Source organism: Symphalangus syndactylus, chromosome 17, assembly GCF_028878055.3.
Source record: "Symphalangus syndactylus isolate Jambi chromosome 17, NHGRI_mSymSyn1-v2.1_pri, whole genome shotgun sequence".
Taxonomy (NCBI): domain Eukaryota; kingdom Metazoa; phylum Chordata; class Mammalia; order Primates; family Hylobatidae; genus Symphalangus; species Symphalangus syndactylus.
In genome coordinates this window covers 97,339,739-97,347,649 of record NC_072439.2, presented here as the reverse complement: position 1 = coordinate 97,347,649, position 7,911 = coordinate 97,339,739, and the positions used below count along the sequence as shown (strand labels likewise).

The 7,911-nt window shown below is 54.0% G+C and overlaps 1 long non-coding RNA gene across 1 annotated transcript; it reads left to right on the top strand.

Moving 5' to 3' along the window:
• The first annotated feature begins 229 nt into the window (after positions 1 to 229).
• LOC134733256 (uncharacterized) lies at positions 230 to 3,564 on the top strand. The gene is made up of 3 exons (XR_010116762.1): positions 230 to 281; positions 1,636 to 1,776; positions 3,414 to 3,564. It is a non-coding gene; the product is annotated as an uncharacterized lncRNA (long non-coding RNA).
• Positions 3,565 to 7,911: the final 4,347 nt, after the last annotated feature.

Genomic DNA, 7,911 nt, shown 5'->3' with positions numbered 1-7,911 from the left:
CCGGGTTCAAGCGACTCTCCTGCCTCAGCCTCCCGAGTAACTGGGATTACAGGCACCCACCAACATGCCTGGCTAATTTTTTGTGTTTTTACAGATGGGGTTTCGCTATGTTGGCCAGGCTGGGACAATTCTTAAACTGTCATTCTTTACTCACTTAATTTGCAGGAATTCTTCTGTAAAGAACTTTTCCTAATCAACAAGGTTTCCCTGAATTGCAATTTGTAGAGAAAAAACAGGATAGTCGCTGATCTTCCTTCAAGTGTCCATTCCCAGTGTTAGGAGTTAGTGCCCTAGGTACCTCCAAGAGTGACCAATTACATGTGTTTGTTTGGCTGGTTTTGGCTTTGAAACCATCACTATGAATTCATGGTTTTCATGTATTAGAGACCACTTTCTAGGTGCTTGACGTGTATACTGCTACTGGGGCAGAGCTAGGAAATGTGTCTACGTGAAAAGAACAACAAATGAGTTCACGCTTATATTTCTATTTCAAATTTAGTATATGGTTTTACACCTTTTTCTCAGAAAAAATCTTGTTTTATTTTTTGAGGTAGAGTTTTGTTCCTTTTGCCCAGGCTGGAGTGCCGTGGCACAATCTCGGCTCACTGCAATCTCCGCCTCCTGGTTCAAGCAATTCTCCTGCCTCAGCCTTCCGAATAGCTGGGATTACAGGCACCTGCCACCATGCCCTGCTAATTTTTGAGTTTTAGTAAAGATAGGGTTTCACCATGTTGGCCAGGCTGGTCTCGAACTCCTGGCCTCAGGTGATCTGCCCGCCTCGGCCTCCCAAAGTGCTGGGATTACAGGCATGAACCACCGCACCTGGCCAGAAAAATCTTACTTTTAACATTAACATAATTAGTTATTAGCTTTAACTCCCACCTCACATAATTTCAAAGGATTAATTCCAATAAGACAAGTAACAAGGAGATGATTGATTGAAATTTAGGATTTAGTGGCTCTACTTGTCTTTAGACTATGGCTCACTAAATCTGCACACTTGAAGTGCTGTGTTCTAGCGATGCTCTGATGACACATGAAGTAATAGGCAGCGTGACTCTCACCAGCCTGATGTGCAGCTGGGCTGCAGAACCCCGTGATGCTGCCTAGCCCAGCCAGCCCCAGGTCACTCCTCAGACTCACACTCGATTCTGACACCACCAGCACCCAGGTCTCCAGTATTTTATTATACTTAAAATATAATAAAAAAATTAAAAACATGCAAAGAGTCAATAACAGTTAATACAATCTTGAGGAAGAGCAAAGTCAGAGGACTCTCACTATTGAGTATTGTGCCTTCATTTAAAGTTACAGTAAATAACACAAGGTGGGACTCTTGAAACAAACATGGACCAATGGAACAAATAGAGGCTCCAGAAACTTACACAGATAAATTTGATTTATGCCAAAATTAGGAACTTCTGTTCTGCACTAGCATGGCTAAGATGAGAAAGGCAGAAATGCCAAATCATAGCCTAACTGTGGAGCAGTGGGAGCTGGGGTGCATGTGAGGGGGTCCTGCAGCTGGACACAGGGGACTCAGGGAGGCAGTGACCCAGCGATGCAGCCCCTAGCACATGCCCAACAGAAATGTGTATGTAAATTCACCCAAGACGAGCATCTGAATGTTCACAGCGGGTGTATTCATCGCCCCCAACTGAAGACGGTCCAGACGTCCATTGACAACAGAATGGATGAATAAACCGTGGTGTGTTCACGGGACAGAATCCAACAAGGCAGCAACAGTAAACAAGCTTCAGGTGCAGCCACAACAGGGTGAGGCTGGCGTGATGCTGGTGGGAGGCTGGCGTGATGTGGGTGTGATGCTGGCATGATGCTAGGAGGAAGGAGGGCACCGGTGCCTCCTGCCGGGGCCACGTGCATGGAATTCAGAACTGGGCAGTGCCAACTGGCATCCGGGTCAGGACAGTGGTCCCCACAGGGGTCAGGTAACTGCTCCACAGAAGGAGTTGCCAGGGTCCTCTCTTTGATCTCAGTCCTGGTTACATAGCCAGAACCAGAAAGCGTCTGAGACAGGGCTTCATTAGTTTAGAAATTTATTTTGCCAAAGGTAAGGGCATTTCTGGAAAAGAGGAACACAAAACCACAGGAAAAATCTGTGGTCCCTGCCTCTATTCAAAGACAATTTTGAGGGCTCTGAACTGTAAAGAGGAAAAGTGGGTTGGAGGGGAAAGAGGGAGGGTGTGGCCCCGTTATGGAATCCAGTCCCTGCCTTTATCCAAAGACGATTTTGAGGGCTCTGAATTGTAAAGGGGAAAAGTGGGCTGGAGGGGAAAGAGGGAAGGTGTGGCCCCGTTATGGAATCGTGTTGCAAGAGAAAGAGAGCAGGTGGGGGTTGGCCCATGACGTGTCCCTTTTGAGCACATTACCTTGGCACTTTATGGAGAGCAGCTACTGGTGGAGATGCTCTTATCCATAGCCCTCTGCTTAGGAACAAAAGGAAAGGCCACTTCTTGCATGATTCAGCTTCCAGTTTAAGTTTTTCCTTTTGGCAGAGTGCACTGGGGTCCCAAGATTTTATCATCCTTTCACATAGCTTTGTTCACAAAACTTACTGAGTTACATACTATTTGTCACAAGCCATGAAACTTTTCTTAAAACGCAACGATGTTATAAAAACAGTCCCGGCTGGGCGCAGTGGCTCACGCCTGTAATCCCAGAACTTTGGGAGGCTGAGGCAGGAGGATCACTTGAGGTCCTGAGTTTGAGACCAGCCTGGACCACATGGCAAAACTCTGTCCAAAATACAGAAATTAGCAGAATGTGGTGGTGCATGCCTGTAATCCCAGCTACGTGGGAGGTTGAGGCACAAGAATCGCTTGAACCTGGGAGGTGGAGGTTTTAGTGAGCCAAGATCACATCCCTGCACTCCAGCCTGGGTGACAGTGCGAGACTCTGTCTTAAAAAACAAAAAACAAAAAAACAAAAACAAACTCCCACTGAAATGCACTCATGACACCTAAATAAGCAGTTTAAAACCAACCATTATTTTAAAATCACTCTGCTTTGAAAGACATCTCAGTGGAAGTAAACCTGTTTCAATTGATGGCATTATTTGCTAAACTCTGGATGAATGTTTTCTCTCTGCTTGGACAAGCTCCCGGGTGTCGAAGGGCAGATGGGTTGATGAGATTGCATTTGGCACACATCGTCTCACACACGCACAGCCCGACGGTGTTTGCTTACACGGAGGCCCTCCATTCCCTTGTGGGGCAGGGAAGATGCTCAGAGTGGGACCAACTCCCTGGGAGAATGGCCTGCATTGCCCCATCCATAGCAACCTTTCTGGATTTTTTGTCAACTTCATCCTCATGCTCTACAGAACACAAAAATATCCAGAGTTCCACAGAAAACAGCTGGGGACGGGCTTCCTCCTCTCTGTCCCCCACCAGACTCTCTTGCAGGCTCACCGTGAGATGGCTTTGCCATGGTGCAGGTGGAGGATGGAGGAGTCCTGTGCCCAGGTCGCCATGGTCCTGAACCAGAACTGTGTAACGGGTGGGAAGAATACACCAGAAGAATGTTCCCCCGAATTTGTGTTTTTCTGTTATGATTAGACATGCAAGGCAGGGAGCTCTTGACACAACCATGTATGTGTGCACGTGGGTCCTGTCCTGACAAACGCGTGGCCCTGTCGCCAGCTGCTGGTGCTGGGTGGAGGGCTGTGAGCCTCCTCTTTTATCCTGGCTGGAGAGAAAGCAGTTTCACCTGCACATGCATGTGGGGCCACTGCCTTATCATGAAGCAGAGTGACCCCTTGTTCCCATTACTCCAAAGGAGCAAAAATGCGTCTCTGGAACCCTCAGAAGGTTGTCTCTGGAGTCATCCACGCTCATGGGATGCATTTGATGAAGCCTCGTGAGTGACGCCTGAGTGACCTGAAAGGGGGCAAGAAGGTGAGACCCAGTGCAACCCTCCGACCCCGACGACTGCGGGGTTTCAGAAGCTTGATCGTACCACCTCGTTCTGGGGATCTGCCTCTACGCCTGTGTTTCCCTGGCGTGAGTGATTTGTGCACTGTCTGGGTCAGGTCTTAGTACTTGTTTTTGACTCACAGGTTTGCTTTACCCCACCCCCAGCACTTCATCCATGAGGTGGTTTGTGGGCATGATGGTTTTGGTAACCGTTGAAGTAAATATGTAGCTGCAAAAACACAATGCATATGCGTGTGCTGCCTAAAGCTTCTTGGGAAGCCAGGGCCAGGTCACCCCAGTTTGCGACAAATCCTCACCTGCTCTATAAGCCCAACAATTCTGGTCCTCTGCAGGCACCGGGGGAATTCTGGTCCTCTGCAGGCACCGGGGGAATTCTGGTCCTCTGCAGGCACCGGGGGAATTCTGGTCCTCCGCAGGCACTGGGGGAAATGGCCTCTGGGTGAGAACCCGTGAGTGGAGCGTGGAGGGCTCTGGGGTCGGCAGTATGAGGGCCCCCAACGAAGGCATCCACACCGGAGCCCAGAACCTGCCTCCGAAGCACATGCAGGGTCTCCTGCAGGTTTACTCTGATGGATGCTGCTGTGTCTTCCCAATAACCGGGAGACATCGGCTAAAACCAGACTCTTAAAAGAGTTTTTCTACAAGACCATGGCAGTGCGGGTGATCAGCATGCTCTGGCCAAGTGGCCAGGGTGCACATGGCTGCAGCTGCTGTGTGGGTGACCTGCCACCATCTGTCCAAATGCCAAGTGCACTTGCCTGGGATCTCGCACCCCAAAGCCTACTCACACACAGAGACTGCCGCAAGAGTGCAGAAACGGGCAGCCTTCAAGTTCAAGGCCGTCTGTTAGCACCGTGGCCCTGGCCCCTATATCTTCAACATCAGACTGGCTAAGTCCACCGTGGCTCCCTAGGAGCCAGAGCATCCACTGCTGTCCGGAGCCAGGGGTGGCTCCAGTGTATGGCTGAGGAGGCAGCTCCCAGGTGCACCAGGTGTGAGCCAGGACCCGGCCGGTGCCCTGTGTGTGGGCTCTCGCACCCTGTGTGTGGGTGCCCATGCCCTGTGCGTTGGCTTTAGTGCCCTGTGTGGGTGCCTGTGTACTGTGTTTGTGGGTGCCCGTGTACTGTGTTTGTGGGTGCCCGTGTACTGTGTTTGTGGGTGCCTGTGTCCTGTGTGTGGGTATCCTTGTGTCCTGTGTGTGGGTGCCCATGCCCTGTGTGTAGGTGCTTGTGCCCTGTGTGTGGGCTCTCGTGCCCTGTGTGTGGGTGCCCATGTCCTTTGTGTAGGCTCTAGTGCCCTGTGTGGGTGCCCATGTCCTCTGTGTGAGTGCCCATGTCCTGTGTGTGGGCTCTAGTGCCTTGTGTGGGTGCCTGTGTCCTCTGTGTGGGCTCTCATGCCCTGTGTGTGTGGGTGCCCATGTCCTGTGTGTGGTGTGCCCATGCCCTGTGTGTGTGGGTGCCCGTGTCCTGTGTGTGGTGTGCCCGTGTCCTGTGTGTGTGGGTGCCCATGTCCTGTGTGTGTGGGTGCCCATGTCCTGTGTGTGGTGTGCCCGTGTCCTGTGTGTGTGGGTGCCCATGTCCTGTGTGTGGTGTGCCCGTGTCCTGTGTGTGTGGGTGCCCATGTCCTGTGTGTGGTGTGCCCGTGTCCTGTGTGTGTGGGTGCCCATGTCCTGTGTGTGGTGTGCCCGTGTCCTGTGTGTGGTGTGCCCATGTCCTGTGTGTGTGGGTGCGCATGTCCTGTGTGTGGTGTGCCCGTGTCCTGTGTGTGTGGGTTCCTGTGTCCTGTGTGTGTGGGTGCCCGTGTCCTGTGTGTGTGGGTGCCCGTGTCCTGTGTGTGGTGTGCCCGTGTCCTGTGCGTGGGTGCCCATGTCCTGTGTGTGGGTGCCCATACCCTGTGTGTGTGTGTGGGCTCCTGTGCCCTGTGTGCGCGGGTGCCCGTGTCCTGTGTGTGGTGTGCCTATGTCCTGTGTGTGGTGTGCCCGTGTCCTGTGTGTGGTGTGCCCATGTCCTGTGTGTGTGGGTGCGCATGTCCTGTGTGTGGTGTGCCCGTGTCCTGTGTGTGTGGGCTCCTGTGCCCTGTGTGCGTGGGTGCCCGTGTCCTGTGTGTGGTGTGCCTGTGTCCTGTGTGTGGTGTGCCTGTGTCCTGTGTGTGTGAGTGCCCGTGCCCTATGTGTGAAAACTTGTGTGCTTGCTTTGCTCCCAGCAGAGGGAGGCTCTGTCTGTGCCATCTGCTCTGCCCATGCGTTTCTCTGGTGCTGCTTTCCATGAACACGGCCGGGGACTGACACTGGCTTGTCCACTCCCGGGGCCTGGGGGTCTGCTGAGTCATGGATAAAGTCATTGATTGGAAAACTCACCATCAACTGCTGGGGCTTCCAGGGAAGCTAGGGAAGCCCATAATACTCTGGTGCACCTGCAAACGCAACACCATTCCCACGCTGCCGCGACTCAGAGGTTGGCAGTGTGTGGCGGACGCCAGTTGTGGCAAGGCGCGGGCAGGAGCCACTGAAGAGACTGGGGGCTTCCCATGCAGGAGAATCCACCCTTTCCCGGCAGTGAGATTTGCCCCTGGGGAACCCACTACGTGCACTTAGGCAGGGCCCGAGCTCCTGGCCTCCTGGTTCTGCCTGCCATGAGATCGTCCCACCCAGCGCCTGCCCCTCCTGGCCTGCAGGGGCCTCTCTCTCAGCCCTTTTCCTCCTTACAGGCAGGGGAAGAGTCGCAGGCAGTGAGGACATAGTGGCCGGGCCCGCTAGATATGCAGGGGTGTCCACACGAAAATGTTGGCGCATGGTCTGGTGAGTTTTAACCTCTGACCTTCTGTTTCCTGAGTGAGTTCCATCTAAGGAGGTCATGTGTGCCGAGGCCAGGCAGCCACTGGAGGCTATGGAATGCCAGTCTCTTGGGTGCTCCAGTGAGCCTGTTCCAGGGGCCTCTGCGTCCCCTCCCTCGCTGCTCTGAGCTTATTGTCCCTGGGAGCAGGGCAGGCAGCACTCAGGCAGGTGACGGCCAGAGACGCACTTGGACACTGTTTAAGGGGGCATTTCCCTCAACACGGGCAAATCCGCCAGGGACACGCCCTTTGATCCTCCTTCCATTTCAGCCTCACCGACCAGACATGGCAAGAGGGATGGGATCAGCCCTGATTTGGGCAACTGGCACAGCCTGGTCACTGACTCAGCACACGCCAGCATGTCCTAAGTGCTGGGCTAGTGCGGGGACAGCTGGGGTTGGCTGTTGTGAGCTGCTGCCCTGGAGGACACAGCTGCCCCGTGGCTGCCACAGCAGACAGCTCTGCAACCTTGACCATCAGCTTGCAGGTCCCAGGGCTGGGAGGGTCTGGCGCTCTGCACCCTGACATCCCCTCACTACCCCACCGCCTCTCCCTGCCCTGTGGTCACCACAGCAGCCACCTCTGCAACCTTGACCATCAGCATGCAGGTCCTAGGGCTTGGGGGTCTCCCAATCCATGCACCCCAACATCCCCTCACTACCCCACCGCCTCTACCTGGCTCTGCCTCTGCGTGGCTCCTCTCCTACTGCTGCCAGAAGGTTTTTGTAAAGCCGGACTCAGGGCGTGCATGGCCTCTCCCGCTCCCGCGAGGTGCCCGCGTTTGGCACGTGGGCTCCCCGTCCCCTCCAGCTCAGCAAACACAGCGCATCCAGGAGCCACGTGGGACCACCATGTCCCATGGCCGGTCCCCCAGGTCCTTGGATGTCTCACTCTGGTGAGCCCCTTGCTCCGGCTCCCTCCAGGAAGCCCCCGTCTCCCCATACAGAAGGGATCTCTTCCCTCCTGAGCCATCGGTGCCCGACCCTCCCTCTCCTCTGTTGCCCCATTTGTGGGCAGGTCAGCCGCACCCGTGAGCCCCGGAGCTCTGTGAAGGCCATCACGGCTTCTTATGACGGCGCCCAAACAGTGCAGGCAGCCGGGAGCTGTTCCCTGATGAAAGAAA